A 22,645-nucleotide genomic window follows, 5' to 3' on the forward strand; every position below is an offset into this window, starting at 1 on the left:
GCCAGGCTTTCTTTTTGTTCCATGTGTTGCACATCTTTCTGCCAACCCTTATGCTTTTTAACACTTTAACAAATAGGACTGAACGGGCATGGTGGCTCAGGCCTGTAATCCCAGCACTTTGGGAGGCCGAGGCAGGAGGACCATGAGGTCAGGAGTTTGAGACCAGTCTGGCCAACATAGTGAAACCCCATCTCTACTGAAAATACAAAAATTAGCCAGGCATGGTGGCACACACCTGTAGTCCCAGCTACTCGGGAGACTGAGGCAGGAGAATCACCTGAACCTGGGAAGTGGAGGTTGTGGTGATCTAAGATGGTGCCACTGCACTCTAGCCTGGGTGATAGAGCAAGACTCTGTCTCAGAAAAAGAAAAAGAAAAAATAATAATAGGACTGCTTTAAAGCCACAGAAATACAACACTAATTAGGGACAATGAACTTTTTCTTTTTCTTTTTTTTTTAAGACGGAGTTTCACTCTTGTTGCCCAGGCTGGTGTGCAATGGCGAGACCTCAGCTCACAGCAACATCTGCCTCCTGGATTCAAGCGATTCTCCTGTCTCAGCCTCCCAAGTAGCTGGGATTACAGGCATGCACCACTACGCCCAGCTTATTTGGTATTTTTAGTAAAGACGGGGTTTCTCTATGTTGGTTAGGCTGATCTTGAGCTCCCAACCTCAGGTGATCCACCAGCCTCGGCCTCCCAAAGTGCTGGGATTACAGGTGTGAGCCACTGCACCCTGCCAAACTTTTTTCTTTAAAGTCCCCAAGCCCACACAGGCCCAGTGAGTGTGGCTAGTCTCAATACAAGAAGCACATCTCTTCCCAGGAGGGTTCTCAAGCCAGCAACTTCCAACTGATGGCATTTTTCAAGGGACTTTTTTATTTACACTTGGTTTGACATTGTCACAGCAGCTCTAGCACCCGACAATAACAACTGGTCTCTCAGGAGCCCTTCGTAGCTGACCAAATGTTGTCATGGTTCATTGAAACACTCTACTTGTCTTTTCTTCTTCAGAGAGGCTCAGTGTTTAGTGTTGGACATGATATGTTGTCAGCTGTGTTGATCAGAATGTCATCAGCTTCCCAAATTGCCTAAACTTCTTAGACTGCCTAAAGAGCTTCCACACACCTCTAAATAGAAATAAAGCTTCCTGGGCCAGGCACAGTGGCTCACACCTGTAATTCCAACACTTTGGAAGGCCGAGGTGGGCAGATCACCTGAGGTCAGGAGTTCCAGACCAGCCTGGCCAACATGGTGAAACCTCATCTCTACTAAAATACAAAAAAGTACCCAGGCTTGGTGGCGTGCCCCTGTAGTCCCAACTATTCGGGAGACTAAGTCATGAGAATCGCTTGAACCCGGGAAGCGGAGGTTGCAGTGAGCCAAAGTGGTGCTACTGCACTCTAGCCTGGGTGACAGGGTGAGACTCTGTCTAAAAGAAAAAAAAAAGAAAGAAAGTTTCCTCTGGGGAAAGTCACTACTGTATGCTAAGACTAGGCATTGATTTTCAAATAAATCCACATTTTCCCCGAAAGAAGAAAAAAGAGCGAGGTATTATCATCACAAATTTGCTGTTAAGTCCATATAATTTAACTACAGTTTCTTGATTTTTAGGGTTCTCCAGAGAAATAGAACCAATAGGATATTGAAATTGAGGACTTTTGCTCATTTTGCTTTTGTGTATACATTGTGCATATGTGTATGTATATATACACAAAAGCATATGTATATGTATACATATTATGTATATATATACACATAATAATTCTTTCTGTGTGTATATATAATATACACATAATATATGTATACATGTATATGTACATTTGCATATATATCTATATATTATATATACGAGGGAGAGAGAAATTTACTTATTTATTTATTATTTTATTTTATTTTTTGAGACGGAGTCTCCCTCTGTCACCAGGCTGGAGTGCGGTATCATGATCTCGGTCTGCAACTTCCGCCTCCTGGGTTCAAGCGATTCTCCTGCCTCAGGCTCCTGAATAGCTGGAATTACAGAGGCCCACCACCACACCTGGCTAATTTTTGTATTTTTAGTAGACACAGGGTTTCACTATGTTGGCCAGGATGGTCTCGAACTCCTGACCTTAGGTGATCCACCCGCCTTGGCCTCTCAAAGTGTTGGGATTACAGGCATGAGCCACTGCATCTGGCTGAGAAGTTGATTTATTATGAGAAATTGGCTCACATGACTATGGAGGTTACAGAGGCTGAGAAATCCACAATATGCTGTCTGCTAGTTGGAGACCCAGGAAGGTCGATGGAATAACGAAATCCAAGTCTGAAGGGCTGAGAACCAAGGGCACAGTAGATAAGATGAGATGTCCTAGTTCAGGCAGTGGGACGGAGAAAAAGGGGCGAATTCTTCCTTCCTCTGTCTTTTGTTCTATTCAGGCCCTCAAGGGATTGAATGATACCCCCCAACACTGGGGAGGGCCAACCTACTTTACTGAGTTCACAGATTCAAATGCTGCTCATCTTATCCAGAAACACCCTCACAGACACACCCAGAAATAATGTTTGACCAGCTATCTGGGCATCCTCTTATCCCGGTGACATGTAAAATGATACATCACATTGATATTAGAGGCATTTATTCACAACTCATTAGAGAGAGAAATGGTTAATCCTAAAAGTTTTCAGACTATCAAAAACACACCAGCCATGACTCACAGACTTCATAGTTAGCCAAAATTCATTGATTCAACAGATATTTTTAAGAGCCTATATTATGTTCAAAGCACTTGGATAATTAGAGAAAGAAAAAAATTGAGATATTTCAGGTGAGTCCAGGAAACCACTTGGCAGGTATACGAAATCCAGAAACTGTATTTCGTCAGTGCAACCAAAATAATCCAGGCTCTCAGGGTCCCATGAGTTTCTTATTGCTGCTGTAACAAGGAACTATAAATTTAGTGCTTAAAACAATAGAAATGGCTGGGGATGGTGACTCAGGCCTGTAAACCAGCACTTTGGGAGGCTGAGGCGGGCGGATCACTTGAGGTCAGGAGTTTGAGACCAGCCCGGCCAACATGGTAAAACCCTGTCTCTACTAAAAATACAAAAAGTAGCCAGGCATCATGGCATGTGCCTGTAATCCCAGCCACTTGAGAGGCTCAGGCAGGAGAATCGGTTGAACCCAAGGAGGCGGAGTTTGCAGTGAGCTGAGATTGCACCACTGCACTCCAGCCTGAGTGACGGAGTGAGACTCTACCTCAAAAAAATCAAACCAACCAACCACAAACAAACAAAACCAATAGAAATGTATTATCATATAGCTCTGGAGGCCAGAAGTTTGAAATGAGCCTAGCAGGGCTAAAATCAAGGTGTCTGTGGGGCTGTGTTCCTTTTGGAAAGCTCTGGGAGGATCTGTTTCCCAGTCTCTTCCACTTTATAGAGGCTGCCCATACTCTTTGCCTCATGGATGGCCTCCTTCCATTTTTTTCAAAGGCAACAATGGTTGTTCAAAATTTTGTCACAGTGAATCACTCTGACTCTGACTCTCTTTTACTATAAGGATCCTTGTGATGACATTGAGCTCATATGGATAACCCAGGATAATCTCTTCATTTTAAAGCCAGCTGATTCACTAGCAACCTTAATTTTTTAAAAAAACTTTAAAAAATATTTTGTTTTAAATTTTTATTTATTTTTAAGACTGCATTATGAGACTGGCTAATTTTTGTATTTTTGGTAGAGACAGGGTTTCGCCATATTGCCCAGGCTGGTCTTGAACTCCTGACCTCAAGTGATTCACCCACCTCGGCCTCCCAAAGTGCTGGGATTACAGGCCTGAACCACTATGCCCGGCCCAGCAATCTTAATTCTATCTGCGGTTTTCATTCCCCCTTACCATGTAACATAATTATAGGCTCCTGGGATTAAAATGTGGACGTCTTTGGGGGACCATTATTCCACTTATTACAGGTCTGATATAATCGGACCAAACTCACTAGAGATTAATATATAAGTAAGAATGATAATTACTTACTATGTGCTATAAAAATATAACATTAGGGGAGTGGAGTCGGTGGGAATGTCCATGCTGGTTGGTAAATGTCTTCTCTCTCCTTTTTTTTTTTTTTTTTCGGTGTATTTTCTCTTTTATTCCAATGCTATATTTACTTTACTATTTTTTTTTTTTAGTTGGAGTTTCACTCTTGTTGCCCAGGCTGGAGCACAATGGCATGATCTCAGCTCACTGCAACTTCTGCCTCCTGGGTTCAAGCGATGCTCCTGCCTCAGCCTCCTGAGTAACTGAGATTACAGATGCCCGCTGCCACCCCCAGCTGCTTTACTAATATTTTATTTAGGGTCTTTGCAAACATGTTAATGAGAGAAATTGTTTTATTAATTATACTGTAAGTTCTGTGATACATGTGCAGAACGTGCAGGTTTGTTACATTGGTATACATGTACCAGGGTGGTTTGCTGCAGCCATCAACCCCTCATCTAGGTTTTTTTTTTTTTCTTTTGAGACAGAGTCTTACTCTGTCACCAAGGCTAGAGTGCAGTGGCGCAATCTTGATTCACTGCAACCTCCACCCTCTGAGTTCAAGCAGTTCTCTGCCTCAGCCTCCCAAGTAGCCAGGATTACAGGCACATGCCACCACGCCCAACTAATTTTTGTATTTTTAGTAGAGATGGGGTTTCACCATCTTGGCCAGGCTGGTCCTGAACTCCTGACCTCATGATCCACCCACCTTGGCCTCCCAAAGTGCTGGGATTACAGGCATGAGCCACCATGCCTGGCCTGTCATCTAGGTTTTAAGCCCCACGTGCATTAGGTATTTGTCCTAGTGCTCTCCCTCCCCTTACCCCCCCCCCCCCACCCCTCCACAGGCCCTGGTGTGTGATATTCCCCTCCCTGTGTCCGTGTGTTCTCATTGTTCAACTCCCACTTTGCACATGAATGTTTATTGCAGCACTATTCACAATAGCAAAGACTTGGAACCGACCCAAATGTCCATCAATGATAGACTGGATAAAGAAAATGTGGCATATATGCACCACGGAATACTATGCAGTCACAAAAAAGAATGAGTTAATGTCCTTTGCGGGGATATGGATGAAGCTGGAAACCATCATTCTCTGCAAACTAACACAAGAACAGAAAACCAAACACTGCATATTCTCACTTATAAATTCCTTCTCTTTCTATAGGCAAATTGGCATAGAAAATCCACTTTTAAGTAGATGGCTTGGTGAGCATAAAATCAGAGTATCGCATTAAGCTGAATGAGTTTAATGGTTGGTGAAGTGAATTGATGCAAGAGAAGCTGGATCTATAAACTTTACAGAGAGATGCAACCTCTGTTTAGGTCACAGACCAGTATCCATTGGTATTCATTGTATCAGTGCATTAGAATTTTTGAACTACTGTGGCAGGATAATTTATTGAGAAGTTCATTTGTATTTTGTGGCTGCTGATAATTAAGAAATTGATTTGTTTTGTTCTTATTGCTTTGTGGAAAAATCTGAATCAATGAGACCTCTTTTCTCCCCCCTCCCAAAAGACAGCCAGCAGGGCTGGGAGTCCCAAGGGGCAGAGTTAAAGATTTTTGTCTTTAGTTTTTTTGTCTCTAGGATATGGTATGCAGAGAGGCAGGAGTTGCCTGACTGGGAGGTACCTTCTTCAGGTAGGAGATAAGGGAGAGGGATTTTTTGTTTGTTTGTTTTGCTGGGAAGTTTGAAGAAGGTGTTTGAATGAGGAAGACACTCTCTGAAAGGGTAGCATTTCGATGCTGAGCCATTAAACCTCTAGGGGCTTGGCAAAGGATCCCTGTACCTACACTGGGCATAGATTGATAGAACTTCCTAATTAACACAGGCTTTGAAAATGGGAACTTCTGTGTGATAATGATGGAACAAAGACCAGAAATCTTTCCCTGGATGTTCCATAAGCACCTGGGCTCTCAAGAAGCTCTAGGGAGGTAAGAGTAAGGCTCTCCAATACATGACAGACTCCATTGCTTGTCATTTACTCAAGTAGGAAATACCAGGTCAATTTAATTTGAGTTAGAAGAGGTTTTAGAAAAATAAGGTAATGTCACTTTTTTTTTGATACCAGAGTTACGGAATAAAATTCATACCAGCCACCTAAGATTTTATCTGAGTCTTTTAGCCTTTCCTTATCAAACATTTCATGTGGAAATGACTTGGGGTTGTCTAAACCGGGCTACAAGGCTACCCCAAAAACAAAGGAAGTGTCAGGCACAAAACACTGAAGTATAGGGTCAACACCAGGAAGTACATGTGAAGAATATAAGATGTGGTCCATGACTTGGGGTACAAGGGTAGGAAAATGGAGAATGTTCCCAAAACAATTGGTGGCCATTGTGGATTTTAGGGTATTTGAGGCAGGCTTGAAAGAAGAGACTGAAAATTAGGTTGAGATTACAGACAACACTATAAATGTTAGATGAAGGCTTTGAACTTTGGATGTATTAACTGTTTCCAAGCATGGGATCTTAGTTTAATGTCTTCCTGTTTTGCAGAATGGCATTCAAATCATACCACACAAGCCACGTGAGCAGTTAAAAATATTTATGAACCACCTAAAGTATACAAAGTATGTGGCTAGGTTCTGGATAGGGCATGGGGAAGAAAATCAAGAATCAGTAACGTTTTCCTGGCTCCACAACCCAGTGGGCAAGACAGAGTACAAACAACTTAATGTTTTTAGTTCTAACGGTAGATTGCCATTACACTCATGTGGAACCACGGATTTTATCTATACACATATTTAGTCATAAAAGTAGACCATAAGACAGGTGCAGCTTCTGGTTCTACTAGTCCAGCTAAGAGCATCTTCAAAGAGGAAAAGTGGCAACTGTGTACTGAAGACACAGGAGGAAGGACTAAAAGTCAAAGGTTACTTCTTGTTATCTGTAAGACCGAGAGCACATTCCCTCATCCAGTCATTTCCAGGAACAGACCTACCATGGGGATAATGGTCAGCCTGAAGCTATGGGATGGTCCTATCTGGTCATCTTGGCTGCTGGAAGCAAATAGTCACTTGGGTCTACAATCCTTTTAATTTCTTCAATTTCTCTCTCTCTCTCTCTCTCTCATTCCCTCCCTCTCCTTCTCCCTCTCTCTTTGTAAGTAGTGCACAGATTTAATATCGAAGGTGTGGACGAAAAGAGTCAAACTCTATAAAATATTCGAAGAGATTTATTCTGAGTCAAATATGAGTGACCATGGCCCATGACACAGCCCTCAGGAGGTCCTGAGAACATGTGTCCAAGGCGGTCAGGGCCCAGCTTGGTTTTATACATTTTAGAGAGGCATGAGACATCCATCAAATACATTGAAGAAATAGTTGGTTTGGTCCAGAAAGGTGGGACAATGAAAAGCCGGCGGTGGTGGGGCTTCCAGGTTATAGGTGAATTGAAACATTTTCTGGTTGACAATTGGTTGAGTTTGTCTAAAAACCTGGGATTCATAGAAAGGGATTGTTCAGGTTAAGATAAAAATTGTGGTGACCAAAGTTGTTTTGAAGTCTTATAGTGTCTGCCCTTAGAGATAATAGATGACAAATGTTTCCTATTCAGATCTTAGTTAATCTCTTTAGGATTGGGAGTGTCTGGAAGAAAAAGATCTAGCTATTTTAATAGAGATTCTTTACAGATGTAAATTTTCCCTTACAAAGAACAGCTTTGTGGGGCCATTTCAAAATATGGCAAAGAAACATGTTTTGGGGTAAAATATTTTGAATTTCTTCCTTGTCTTGTGATGTTATGCCAGAGTCAGATTGAAAAGTAAGTCACGACATACAGGGTTAAATAAAACCCATCTAATGAGAATTTATGATTTGTAGGGCATGACTCCCCAAACCCCTTAGATAGGAATTTGGACAAGAAAAAAAAATCAGAGTTTAGTCCTCAAAGGTAAAGAGTCCCTTTTAGGGCCACATCTCTGAATATGCCACCACAAACCCCCCGCTACTTAACACCAGCTGGAGCAGAGAGTAAAACAGCATAACTACTCTTCCTTCTGAATAAGGAGCTGCAACAACCCAAAAGCTGGGCCCTGGCACCCCTAAATGGAAAGAAAAATAAATTAAGAATTATTTACTTATTTGATTATTTTGAGACAGAGTCTTGCTCTGTTGCTCAGGCTGGAGTGTAGTGGTGCTGTCCTGGCTCACTGCAACCTCTGCCTCCTGGGTTCAACGATTCTCCTGCCTCAGCCTCCCAAGTAGCTGGGATTACAGGCATCTGCCATCACGCCCGGCTAATTTTTGTATTTTAGTAGAGATGGAGTTTCTCCATGTTGGCCAGGCTGGTCTGGAACTCCTGACCTCAAGAGATCCGCCCACCTCCACCTCCCAAAGTGCTTGGATTACAGGCATGAGCCACCACGCCTGGCAAAGATTTATTAACATTCATAGAGCCAGGTGTGGTGGTTCATGCCTGTAATCCCAGCACTCTGGGAGGCCAAGGCGGGAGGATCGTTTGAGCCCAGGAGTTCGAGACCAGCCTGAGAAACATAGGGAAACCTTCATCTCTACAAATAACTTAAAAAATTTGGCTGGGTGTGGTGCTGTTTGCCTGTAGTCCCAATTATTAGGGAGGCTGGGGTGGGAGGATCACCTGAGCCTGGGAGGTCGAGGCTGCAGTGAGTCATGATCATGCCACTGCACTCAGGCTGGGCAACAAAGCAAGACCCTGTGTCAAAAAAAAAAAAATTAAAAGCAAAAAGGCTGGGTGCAGTGGCTCATGCCTGTAATCCCAGCACTTTGGGAGGCCAAAGCAGGCAGATCACCTGTGGTCAGGAGTTTGAGACCAGCCTGGCCAACACGGTGAAACCCCATCTCTACTACAAATACAAAAATTAGCTGGGTGTGGTGGTGAATGCCTGTAATCCTAGCTACTTGGGAGGATGAGGCACAAGAATTACTTGAACCTGGGAGGTGGAGGTTTTATCGAATCAAGATCATGGCACTGCACTCCAGCCTGGGTGACAGAGTGAGACTCCATCTCAAAAATAAATAAATAAAAATTAAAAAGAGAAACAAACAAACAAAAATTCAAGCAAAGAATTTCCATGTGTAGAGGTCCTGTCAGCTGATTGCTTTCACCTGGGCTTTTACTCCAACGAAGTATTACATCAAGATAATACATTTATATTTTTTACATATATATGTATACATAAATTACATATACATACAATTTTACATATACATATATATGTATGTGTAATTTTACATAAATGTATATGTAAAATATATAAATAATATATACAAATATACATACACCACACACATATGTGGTAAAATATAACAAAATGTGTTATCATAACCGTTTTTCAGTGTACAATTCAGTGGCATTAAGTACATTTACAGCATTTGTGCAACTATCAATACAGTCTCTCTCCAGAACTTTTTCATCATCCAAACAGAAACTCTGTGTCCATTAAGCAATAACTCCGGATTCCCCATCCTGCCAGGCCTGGCCAACTTCTGTTCTACTTTCTGTCTCTATGAATTTGTCCATTCTAGGTTCCTCATGTAAGTGGATTCATACAGATGCGTCCTTTTGTAGACAGTGGCTGTTTAAGTCAGACAGGCAAGGAGGAAGAGAAACAGCCAAGCCAAATGCAGATTCCCTCGGTTCTTTCCTTCCCTGGTGCTTGTCTGGGCTTCTCCCCCATGCAAAATCATCAGTCTTTCTTCCTGGGACTTCTGTGTGGTGAGGATGCCATTAGGCACCCTCTGGTAGCTTACAATGCAGTTCATTTCATCTCATTTCCTTCCTGTTATGTACAGGGACTGATTTCCCCTTTGCTGACTGTCAGCTGAGTTCAAAACCAGGGTCAAAGCTCTGCTCACAGCACAAATCACTTCTTGTGAAGCCTGGCTGGGTTTTGGCGGGCAGCTGCTAAGCTTTCGGTCTTTTATGTGGCTGTCCTGGCCACAATGGAGCTTTGTGTGTGATCAAGGGGTGCTGGGCAGGAGCCCGGCTGGGCCAGCTAAAACGGTGAGTTGTCCCTGACGCTCATGACTTTCAAACCCCGTGTCCTAGAGGGCACTGTGATCTGGAAGTTCACCTTCCCCATGAAAAAAACCCAAATCAGCCTCTGTAATAATCAGTGACATTCTCAGAATTAACGATTCAGGAAATTCTTGGAAAGCCCACGCCTCAGCATTTAGTGCTTGGGAAATTCTACTTTCAGATCCCAGAGAGGACAGAGCAGATTTCCAGTGAGCATTCCTAACTTGAAACTCTGTCCTTGAATGTTCCTCCTTAGTCCTAGAGATGCTCTTTCAGAATGTGAACCTCCTGCATCTGCGATGAGATGTCGAGCGTCTATACTGGGATTTAGTAGGATGTCCATGTGATAGTGCCTAGGCCTGCCTTATGGCAGTTTTGATAAAGGTGATTTCAGAGTGGCTTCAGACAGGATGACTAAAGCCCACAATCTTTGTCCAAAATATCTTTTTTTTTTTTTTTGAGACGGAGTCCTGCTCTGCCGCCCAGGCTGGAGTGCAGTGGCCGAATCTCAGCTCACTGCAAGCTCCGCCTCCCGGGTTTACGCCATTCTCCTGCCTCAGCCTCCCGAGTAGCTGGGACTACAGGCGCCCGCCACCTCACCCGGCTAGTTTTTTGTATTTTTTTAGTAGAGACGGGGTTTCACCATGTTAGCCAGGATGGTCTCGATCTTCTGACCTCGTGATCCGCCCGTCTCGGCCTCCCAAAGCGCTGGGATTACAGGCTTGAGCCACCGCGCCCGGCCCAAAATATCTTAATCTCCCTACAAGAATGATTTTCTTGCCTTGGACTATGTCCAATCTGCCAACTAGTACAGCTGTTTTTAGTTTTTGACTCACTGATTTACCTGGCATGACATTTCCTCGTTTCAAGATTCTTTCTCTGAGTTCCTCCTTACTCCTCTTTCCCTTTAAATGTTCCTGAAACTGGCTCTTGCCTGGTCCCTTTATTTCATTTTTCTTCCATCTTGCTGGCGGTATGGTAGAAATTGGACATAGGGTTTGGTGTTAGATACACCTGACTTGAAAGCCTAACTGTGCTACCTACTAGCTCTGTGACTTTGGGCAAGTTACTTAAACCTCTCTAAGTCATAGATTCCCCCTTGTGAAATGGGAACAATGATTTGTTATTCTCAGGGATGTTCATACACTTGCTTAAAATAATAAGAAAAAGTACCTGGCACATACCCAATACTCAAAAAATGTTAGCATACACCCACACCTTTTTCTTTCTGATTCATTTAAGGTAAGCCCTTCCCAATTGGCCTTCAGCTGACCTGAATTCCTAGGATACTGTATTTAGAATTTTAAATGTTCTAAATATCCAGAGTTCTTGCAGGTTGAAGCTGGTCTAGGCTCCAAACAGGCTGCCCCTAAGAGAAGCAGGGTGATTGGCAGCTAGTATTCATCTGACTTTTGTCATATTGATTCAAGATTTTATCTGAAGATGGCAGCAACTAGCACATGGTGCCACCGTTTAGCCACTCCATGCCAGAGGTACCAGGCAAGTAAAACCCAAATTACCAGTGCCTTTGCTCCATCCTGGAAATGACAAAGGACAAAGTCAAGGAACCCAGGAAAGTGCAACGGGATTTGGTTTTATGCAGCAGGGAATCTTCTAAGAAAGCCAGGACCCGTATCTTCTAAGAAAGCCAGGATCGGTTCACCTACGTGTCATTACCAGCGCAGGCAGTTCAGAGGTCCTTCCCCAGGAGAAGTTAGGGTACCGCGAGAGAGGGGCTTGGCTTAGTTTCCTTCCTTCCCTCTTTCCCTCCTTCCCTCCCTCCCTCCCTCCCTCCTTCCTTCCTTCCTTCCTTCCTTCCTTCCTTCCTTCCTTCCTCCGTCCCTCCCTCCCTCCTTCCTTCCTTGGCTTAGGTTCCTTCCTTCCTTTGGCTTTGGCTCCTTCCTTCCTTCCTTTCCTTCCTTCCTGCCTTCCTTCCTCCCTCCCTCCCTTGGGTTCCTTCCTGCCTGCCTTCCTCTCTCCTTCCCTCCCTCCCTCCTTCCCTTCTTCTCCTTTCTTTCTTTTTTCTTTTTTTAGACAGAGTCTTGTTCTGTCGCTCAGGCTGGACTGCAATGGTGCCATCTCGGCTTACTGCAACCTCTGCCTCCCGGTTTGCTCCTGCTTCAGCCTCCCCAGTAGCCATCATAACAGACGCCCGCCACCACGCTCGGCTAATTTTTATACTTTTAGTAGAGACAGGCGTTCACCATGTTGGCCAGGCTGGTCTCGAACTCCTAACCTCAAGTGATCCGTCCGCCTCGGCCTCCCAAAGTAGGTGCTGGGATCACAGGCGTGAACCACCGCACCCGGCCAGAGCTTAGGTTTCTATTCGTGACAACTTTCTGTACTGGTTGGCAGGTTCTCCTAGCACCACCGTGATCTCAGGACTAACCGCTGCACACCCGTGATGGGATTCCAAGCCTTCGCTGCAAGAGGACAAGGTGACGAGTTGCTGACAGTGAAGGCTGAACTAACACGGACAGTGAAGTGCTAAATGAGTCGGACTCCGACTCCAGGTGAAGCAGCTAGCAGAGGTCAGAGTAAGGCAGCTCACGTTCCGGGTAAGTTGCAGGTCGATTTCAGGGCCGACTCAGCCAGATTACTCAATCTTCATTTCTGGCAATTGTATGACTGCTCAATACAGCTGCTTGGGGCATCTGGGGTTGGGAACTCATTTCTGCCAGGTCTTTGACCCCTGAAAGCGTCGTTGCGTCTGGCCCCGTGGGTAGGGCAGGGCGGGATATCTACGAGGACCAGCAGAGGGGCGCATGGGTGCGTGGTGCTGGGCCAGGGCGCCGCGGCACCGGTGTAGGAGCGCGCATGGGCATAGTTCCTTCCATCTCAGCGGAGTCTCAGTGCCGCAGCGGGAATGGTTGTTTGCTTCCCTGAGGAGCTTCTAGAGAGCTACGGTGGCCCCCGTGTGGGAGGTGGGGCGGGGGGCGTGGCGGCGTCGGGGCGTCTCAGTCCCCTCCTCTGTAGCTCTCCTCCCTCCCGTTTCTGCTGCTATGGGGAGCGCGGTGGCCACGGAACGCTGCCCCGAGCCGCGCGAGGGAGGACCCGACGCGCGGCGTTTACCCGGCGCAGCGTTCCACCGCTCGGGTTTGGCTGGGTGAGGCGGGCGGGGCCGGGGGCGAGAGTGCAGCGGCGTGGGACGGAGAAGGTGGTTGGAGAAAGGGAAGGGAGGGCAGCGGGAGAGGTGGGATGGTGGAAGGGGCGCCAGAGAGGTTTGTGCCCAGCAGAGACACCCAGGTATCTTAGTGTCGGGGACCCCTTGGAGACAGTGGGAAGGGGCTCCTCGCGGGGTGGCGGATTTCAATCCCGTCGACTTTGTAGAGTGAGGTTGATCCTGTGTTCGGCTTGGGCCGGGAAAGGCGCAGAAGCGGGACCTCAGGGCACTTTTACGCAGGGCGATTCTCAGTGACTACAAAGCCTGCGCCCTGCGTCCTCCCAGGCGCAGTGTTCCGGGATGTGTCTTTTCTCTGTTCGTGTCCTCAACACAGCCAAAGTCGTGGCTATCTGGTGACAGAAAAACATTTTGCTACATAACTGAGCTAGGCTGGAGTGTGAAATCGCGGCGTGTTATTTGGTCCCAGCGCCCTACGTAGCAACTCCCCTCTCTCGCCACCCCTGCCATGCAGGACACTGTCAGGCGGGCGTTCCCCCAACCCGCCCCTTGTGAAGTCCACCTGCTGAGACTGATATGGATCCCCTGCGAACTTGATGCTGTCGGCTTGGAGAACTTTCAGAGGAGGGGTTATTTCGCCTTGAGTGAAAATTAAGACTCAAAGGAAAAGGTATACTCAAGAGCTGCCCTTACTAGGTTATTTCTATGAAATTTGGAAGGATCTTTGAATTGAAGATGTGGTGGGAGCGCGCAGAGGACAGAGAATCCGTAAGCTTGAGTTTCTTAGACCCAGTTTCTTAAAGCCAAAGTAGCGGGGAGATCTTGGCAAGTCAAGAAACCTCCTTGAACTTCAGTTCCCTTGCCTCAGGGGGAGAATACTCCAGCCGTACCCCACTGTATGGTTTAGAAGGTTAATGGCTTGAAGGGAGGGAGGTGTTTTGAAGCCTATAAAGTATCCTATGAAGGTATCCCCACATTTGCTGCCAGCTCAAACACTGCCGGCCGCCGACAGAACCTTGTCTGGAGCCGAGTTAAGACAGCATCTTTATGGCAGTACTGGGGTTTTCGTGATTACCGGTCCAGAGTGTCAGGACACATCTGCTTCTCAAAGCCCAGTTTCTGCACTGCCACATGAAACTGCTCATTACTGAGTGACAGCAGAGGACAGGAACTTTGCCTTTTTCATTAACTTCTTTAGGGCCTGTACAAAATGGGAGCTGGTAGGAACTTTGATGAAAATTGAGGGTCATAGCCTCGGAGAGGGGTGGGTGGTTAGATTTGACTGGACATAGTCTTCATGCAACCGTTTAACTCCTGAAACATTGTTGGCTGAGTTCTTGTTTTTTTATACAGGGAACATTCTGTCAGAGCCAAGGTTAAACATCCAAGAGTAAATGTTTGTTGGTTTTTGTTTTTGTTTTTTTTTTTTGTTTTTTGTTTTTTTTGCATGATCTTTAGAGGATTATAAGTGAAAAATTAAAGAAAGGATACATTGCTTGCTGACATATTTTTCCCCCACCCATCTGAAGGCACACATAATAGCACTGGAAAATTTGAATAGTTTCCCTTGTTACCAAATCTACATTCATATTTCTAATATGGAACGATTATTTCTAGTATGGAGAGAAATACGGAATTTCTAACATGGAAGATTTATCGTGGTGTATTATTGTAACAATTTAGGCAGTTCTTGGATAAGTATGTCCAGCCTTCCAGAGACTATAAATGTAGTAATATTAGTGCCTGTTAGTCATATTGTGTGTCTTCCTGATACCCAATTAGATCTCTGATTGTTTTTTCTTTTTAATTAAAAGGAGCTGAAAGATGACTCAGTTAAGAAGCTGGAAAATAAAACTAGGTCTCTTTAACTGTGCTGTCTTATTCTGAACTGAAAGTCTTTCTGCAATAATAATGATGGTGATAATAAAGCTAACCTTCATAGGACATTGTGTACCAGACTGATACACGTGCTGCAATTCTGTTCATTGTCACACCATCCTTCATGGGGAGGTTAAGAGCATTGCTCAAAATCACACAGCTAGTAATTCATTTTTCTCAGATTGGCATAAAAATTATATTGAATTGGGTCCTGTGTGTGCGAGTATTTTAACTTTTGCATTGTGTTTTATCCCACACACCGAGGCGACATGGATGGTGAAACTACGGGCTCTGGACAAGGTTCCAGAGTTTGGACTTGAGCATGCTGCTGAGTGGCTATGTGGTCATCACTTTACTTCCTTTTCTGACCCGTAACATGGTGATAATAATTCTACATTGAATGAATCCTTTGTTTCTAGTGAGCATAAATTATGCTCTGTGAAAGTAAAATGCTTCTCCGAATGTAAAAAGAAAAGTTTCAGATTCAAGCCTTTTTGTCATCAGTAGGCTGGAAAATGAATAGATAAACTATACACTTAATGTGATTTTTCCAACAATTATGTTGAAAAATTATTGTTTAAAAATGCATTCATTCCAATGATCCTTAGCTTTATATTTATTAAAAGAAGTAAATGTAAATTAGACCTCAAAGTTTTTTTTAACAGATAATGTTGAAAAGCACCCACAGTCAACAGGTGCTGTTCGCTGGTTGATTTTAGATGATGAATATTGTAGGCCGGGCGCGGTGGCTCACGCCTGTAATCCCAGCACTTTGGGAGGCTGAGACGGGCGGATCACGAGGTCAGGAGATGGAGACCATCCTGGCTAACACGGTGAAACCTCGTCTCTACTAAAAATACAAAAATTAGCCGGGCATGGTGGCGGGCGCCTGTAGTCCCAGCTACTCGGGAGGCTAAGGCAGGAGAATGGTGTGAACCCGGGAGGCGGAGCTTGCAGTGAGTGGAGATCGCGCCACTGCACTCCAGTCTGGGCAACAGAGTAAGACTCCGTCTCAAAAAAAAAAAAAAGAAAGAAAATTGTAGAGTAATTACGTTTGTAGAAAATTGTAGAGTAAGTATAAGAAGAATTATATTCAAAGGTATTGTATTATTCTTATAAAGAATTTTATTCTTCTTATACTCTTTTACATTCTTTTATTCCAACAAGCTACCGTTGAACAGAAAAGAACTGAATTCCAAAAATATACATAGGGCACTTCCCTATTCTCTCTGTATTTACTTGGAAATGATTCTTAGTTTTTGGCATGGCCACTTTGTTAAGTGAAGAGACTTCCACTTATCTATATGCATATTTTGCAGGTATTTTTTAAAATATGGCTCAATTGTTAAATCATTTTGTTTGTCCCATGACTTATATAAAAATCTGAGGATTTTTTGCTTGCTCACTCTTAGTTTAGGCTTGGTTTTATGGTGATCTGGGCTCAGGGAGGTAGACATGTCAATGTCACTAGCATTGCCAAGGTATAGGCAGTCTGCTGCATGCTGGGTGAATATTAATATTCGAAAGAGATATTTGAGTCCACAAGATTTAAAGATCTTCTTTTCATTCCTGTGCTTGTAGAATTAGGGCTAGATTAGTTTAGCCTGGGCCTCCTGGGTCTTGGTCATTTGAAAATAGCTCCTCAAGTAGGCTGGCTGTGTGTCTTAGTATGGCAGAAACAATTCATTATTCACTCCATGTATCTTCTATTATACTGTGAAATTACAGATGATAGTTTTCTTGCTTTCTGTTTTTCCAAACAATGCCACCTGGACTTGTGGGTTTTGCTCATAATGTTGACTATTTCTTAATCAAGATAGCTTTAATAGTCTTCACCCCACCCCCATCCTCCAGCTGCCCTTTGGATGTTGCTGTGTAGAAACCAAGAGAGTTCATTTTTCTTGGGGGCTGGGCTAGGTTGGTAATAATCTGAAGCACCTTGAAAGATTCTGACCTAATCAAGGCATAAGGAAATGATGTGTGTGTAGAAAATTTGGAACTGTGCCAGGCACAAAGTAAATGTCATGTAAGCATTAGTTATGAATTGATGAGGAGGAAGGTGTCAGAAAATGAATGCTGTAGAGAAGGCTATAGGGCAGTACATGGGGAAAGCAGTTACCTGTAGAGATGTGGTTTTGTCAAAGGTGATGGGAAAGGTCTCAGTTTTGAAGGTAATGGGTAAGGTCTTCATTTGAATAAAGATCCACAAGAGGGTATGGGTAGAGGGACGTAGAGGTGTCCAGGTAGCAGATAAGGAGGTCAGATAGGCAACCTAGGGACTCATGGACAGATGTAGCAAATTGAAGGTTTTTAGAAAACTTACAGGAATTGTTTAATGGAAAATTTCAAACTTAAACATAGAATAGTACAATGAACAGCCTTCTCCCTTCTTCTAGCTTTGGCAGTTAGCAACATGGCCAGTTGTGCTTCATCCATGTTGCCCACTGGCATCATTTTAAAGCAAATTCAAGAAATTCTACCAGTTATTTCTATTTATCATCCCCACTGACATTCTGTCAGTTATTTCTAAACACTTCTGTATATATTTCTTAAAAATAGGCACTTAAAACATAACCACAATACTTATCTTTTTTGTCCTTATTTATCATCTGTAAATCTTGGCCTTAGAGCCTTCTTGCAGCACTGGTTTAAAGATAAGCGTGGATAGGCGGGGTGCCGTGGCTCACCTGTAATCCCAGCACTTTGGGAGGCCAAGGCGGGTGGATCACTAGGTCAGGAGTTCGAGACTAGCCTGGCCAACATAGTGAAACCCCGTCTCTACTAAAAATACAAAAAAAATTAGACGGTCATTGTGGCAGGCGCCTGTAATCCCAGCTACTTGGTAGGCTGAGGCAAGGAGAATTGCTTGAACCTGGGAGGCAGAGGTTGCAGCGAGCCAAGATTGTGCCACTGCACCCCAACCTGGGTGAAAAGAGCGAAACTCCATCTCAAAAAAAAAAACCTCCGTCTTTACCAGGTCTTGATTTGTTTTTTCCTTTTCTAGATAGTTCTATCATGACAATTTCACTTTTACTTCCTCTTTCTTCTCCTTACCTATTTTTGACACATTTATTCAGTATTTCCTTTATCTACTCTCTACTTCTCCTTTTAACTTTCTCCTATCCTTTCAGTATTTTTGTTCACAGCCAGATGTGTAGCTTGTGCTCCTTGGATCCCTGTAGCCCATGAAATACAGCTCCCTTTAGTTCTAGATCTTTTTGAAGGGAGATGAGCATTTTCTACTCGTATTTTTAAAAAAATACTGTTATTGAGATTGAGATAGAATTTACATGCCAAACGCTTCACTGATTTAAAGTGCACAAGTCTAGCCCGGCATGGTGGCTCTTGCCTATAATCCCAGCACTTTGGGAGGCTGAACTAGGAGGATTGCTTGAGGCCAGGAGTTTGAGACCAACCTGAGCAGCATAGGGAGGCCTTTCCTCCACAAAAATAAACAAATTGGCCAGATGTGGTGGCACACCTGTGGTCCTAGCTGCTCTGAAGGCTGAGACAGTAGGATCACTTGAGCCAAGGAGGTCAAGGCTGCAGCGAGCCTTTGAGTAAGTCACCTAATGGTCTCCATTTCAGTTCTCAAATTGGCATAATAACACCTGAAAATTTGCAAATTATTATTTTGCAGAATGAGACTGGGAAGGGTGTCATATGCAGTGACCACAGGGAGTTAGTCATTTGGATGTTCTGGGCAACCCTGCCATTCTTTTAGGTGAAATATTCAATTTTCCCTGAACTTTGCCTTTCCCTTCTTACTTACCCATTTCTCTTGATTGCTTTCTGCCCTTCTTTTGTGTTCTTCTGACAGCAAACCTTCAAAATGAATGGTCATTGCCAAAGGCTAAATCAGTTAGAGTGGAGTCTTTTGTGACACCACCCAGCCACATCGCAGTATAGCACTCTTTCCTTTCTGTGGCTTTTATTACTACATAGTATACAGTATATAGATGAAATAGGAAAATTGCAGTTTACCACAATTCCTGGACACTGTTTTGGAAGCTGTCGAGTTAAATTATCGGGCGTCTTGATGGTTTGTATTTGATATGTGATAGTTTTAGACTCTATTATTCTCTTGGGGATATGAATCTTTGCCTAACATCAAAGCATGAAGAGACGTAGATCCCGAGAAAGAAGGGAAGAAGTTCTGGGGAACTGTGGTAACCAAGCAGCTCACATGCTACAGTTTAAGATTTATCCGTGCTCCACTCAGCATTTGTTTATTACTAGCCAGGGAGATAGTGAATAGACATACATTTATACATTCAGATATACATACATTTCAAGGATTGATAAGCAGAGGTAATACAGGTCTAAGCAATACTTAGCATCTTCTCAACATACTTCCTCCTACTGTCACAAAGGGGGTCACTATCTCCCTTCCACCAGAACATAAGCTGAGGAAGGGCAGGAAGCTCATTTTAGTCCCCTCTGTTACCCCAGTGCTACCAAAACAAAAACAATGCCAGACCTGTAGTAGATGCTCAGTAAATATTTCTTAGCTGAATAACTAACACACTACAAACAATATGGCAGCAAGGAACATAGCTGGCAATGGTATCGTAGCACCTGTGCTTAGTAACGTAGCATAAAATTGATAAAAATGAATTTTACCTTTTACTCTAGACTCTTATTTATTTGTGATTTCTATTCTCTGATATCCTTTATTCTAAGGAAATGGTTGATGAACATTTAGGTCATGATTTCTAATTTCTTCTAAAGGGTGACATCCATTCTTGACTTCCTTTCTTGAGTGACAAAGAAATAACCAACATGACCATACCTAGGTATTGTTTGATAATTTGTTCATGATTTCATTCATCAGTGCAAAGAATATATTTATCGAACACCTATTATTGCCACTGTTCTGGGTTCTGGGGACAAAGCAGTGTCCAAAATACCTTATTTTAAAAAGTACCCTCGGCCACACGCGGTGGCTCATACCTGTAATCCCAGCACTTTGGGAGGCCGAGGCGGGTGGATCACCAGAGGTCAGGAGTTCGAGACCAGCCTGGCCAACATGGCGACACCCCGTCTCTACTAAAAAAACAAAAAATTAGCCAAGCATTGTGGCGGGCACCTGTAATCCCAGCTACTTGGGAGGCTGAGGCAGGAGAATTGCTTGAACTTGGGAGGCAGAGGTTGCAGTGAGCTGAGATTGTGCCACTGCACTCCAGCCTGGGCAACAGGATGAAAACTCCGTCTCAAAAAAAAACAAAAAAGTGCCCTCATAGGTTTAACATTCTGGTGGGTGCTAGTCATTGAGGTTAAATATAATGAGATTTGTGCTAAAGAGAGAAACAGAGCTAAAAAGAGGGATAGGAACTGTTTGGGAGAGGCAATTGCTAGTTTTTATAGGCTGACCAGGGAGGCCTCACTGACAAGGTAAGATTTAAGATGTGTCTTTTGGCCAGGCGCAGTGGCTCACGCCTGTAATCCCAGCACTTTGGGAGGCCGAGACGGGCGGATCACGAGGTCGGGAGATCGAGACCATCCTGGCTAACACGGTGAAACCTCGTCTCTACTAAAAATACAAAAAATTAGCCGGGCGTGGTGGCGGGCGCCTGTAGTCCCAGCTACATGGGAGGTTGAGGCAGGAGAATGGCGTGAACCCAGGAGGCGGATCTTGCAGTGAGCCAAGATTGTGCCACAGCACTCCAGCCTGGGTGACTGACTCACCCAGGCAGAGACTCCGTCTCAAAAAAAAAAAGATGTGTCTTTGCTCTGATGTCCCCAGTTGTGTATTCAATAGACAGTTAGGGTTGGGGCATAGAAAATCCTAAATCCTAAATCTGATGTACTTTTGCCTGTTCATGAAATAACTTCAAGAGTGTTATATGTAGTGGGAGCTAAAGCTGCTCTGTGCTCAAAGTGCTAACTGCTTATGATCTGAAAGACTTTTGTGAGGTCACTGTAGGTGTCATGGTGGCACTGAGGCATCTGTCCCTCCTGCAGAAGTTGCATCTTTGCTGTTAATACTGTGCCTGAGGCCGGGCGCGGTGGCTCAAGCCTGTAATCCCAGCACTTTGGGAGGCCGAGACGGGCGGATCATGAGGTCAGGAGATCGAGACCATCCTGGCTAACACGGTGAAACCCCGTCTCTACTAAAAACTACAAAAAACTAGCCGGGCGACGTGGCGGCGCCTATAGTCCCAGCTACCTGGGAGGCTGAGACAGGAGAATGGCGTGAACCCGGGAGGCGGAGCTTGCAGTGAGCTGAGATCCGGCCACAGCACTCCAGCCTGGGTGACAGAGCGAGACTCCATCTCAAAAAAAAAAAAAAAAAAAAAAAATACTGTGCCTGTGTGGTGGCTCTAGTGATGCAATCATTCATGATGGGGCCACTGACTCTGATGTCACAATGATTTAGCTGGAGGAGTCCTGAAGTCTCTTGTTTGTCTCGGGCCTTTGCTGCAGCTTATATGTTCACTAGTAATCTGGCCTGTGCTTACCTTTTAATCCCAGCTGGAAAATCTCAGTAGTAGGATTGATGGTAAGCTTTGAGACTGATATCTCTTCCTTTAAATGTTTTTGGAAATTGATTTTATTTTTTGTACCTAAGTATATCTGATTCAAAGGACCCCTTTGTGACAGTGGGAGGAAGTATGTTGAGAAGATGCTAAGTATTGCTTAGACCTGTATTACCTCTGCTTATCAATCCTTGAAATGTATGTATATGTGAATGTATAAATGTATGTCTATTCACTGTCTCCCTTCCACCAGAACATAAGCTGAGGAAGGGCAGGAAGCTTATTTTAGTCCTCTCTGTTACCCCAGTGCTACCAAAACCAAAACAATGCCAGACCTGTAGTAGATGCTCAATAAATATTTCTTAACTGAATAACACACTACAAACAACATGGAAACAAGTGACATACCTGGCAATGGTATCATAGCACCTGGCAAATTGTTTTTTTGCCTTAAAGGTAAAATAAAAAATGGGGATATTGACCTCCTGTCACTACTGCATGGACTTTGATGGTTTCCAATCATTACTTTCTCCTCTGTGTCAATCTGCCTCTTCGAGAAACTCATACTCCTGGTGAGTATCTGACCTGGCCTTTTGTCCTCTCTCTGCCACTGTCCAACTGTGACCTTAGACATGGTTGTGAATATGTTATGGGCCTATTCTAACTCTCAATGCTTTGATATTATAACCTGGCAAAGCAGCACCTGCTGGTTGTTTTTGTGAAGCAACAACACTTTTCTAGAAGGAAGTGAAGCAAGCACCTGCTTCTGACAGTTGCTTTTTATGAGGAAGTTGATTTTTGCTCAATTCACTTGGGTCATTCCATGTATGGGAGGCTCCAAATAAGGTCATTCTCTTTGAACTATTGCCTTTAACTTGTTTATAAAAAAAACACTGGGATCGGCCAGGCACAGTGGCCCACACCTGCAATCCAGCACTTTCGGAGGCCGAGTTGGGTGGATCACTTGATGTCAGGAGTTTAAGACTAGCCTGGCCAACATGGTGAAACCCTGTCTCTACTAAAAATACAAAACTTAGCCAGTGTGGTGGTGCCCACCTGTAATCCCTGCTAGGGAGGCTGAGGCATGAAAATTGCTTGAATCCGGGAGGTGGAGGTTGCAGTGAGCCGAGATCGCACTGCTGCAC

At 44.1% G+C, this 22,645-nt stretch overlaps 1 protein-coding gene across 9 annotated transcripts in view; it reads left to right on the forward strand.

The window, feature by feature from the left end:
- Nucleotides 1–9,444: 9,444 nt before the first annotated feature.
- The window catches only part of RUBCNL (rubicon like autophagy enhancer), a 49,865-nt gene continuing 36,664 nt past the window's right edge, over nt 9,445–22,645 (forward strand). For 2 of the 9 annotated variants that reach the window (XM_030921922.1, XM_030921915.1), the window contains exons 1-2: nt 9,445–10,007; nt 12,378–12,580. The gene's annotated coding sequence lies outside the window, so the exon portion shown is untranslated. Of the gene's footprint in view, nt 10,008–12,377; nt 12,581–12,776; nt 13,129–13,657; nt 13,814–21,326; nt 21,524–21,589; nt 22,073–22,645 lie in introns of those variants that run through there. The other 7 variants (XM_030921917.1, XM_030921921.1, XM_030921916.1 and 4 more) reach the window with 6 other exon arrangements.

The sequence above is a fragment of the Rhinopithecus roxellana genome, chromosome 18 (genome assembly GCF_007565055.1).
Source record: "Rhinopithecus roxellana isolate Shanxi Qingling chromosome 18, ASM756505v1, whole genome shotgun sequence".
NCBI lineage: Eukaryota > Metazoa > Chordata > Mammalia > Primates > Cercopithecidae > Rhinopithecus > Rhinopithecus roxellana.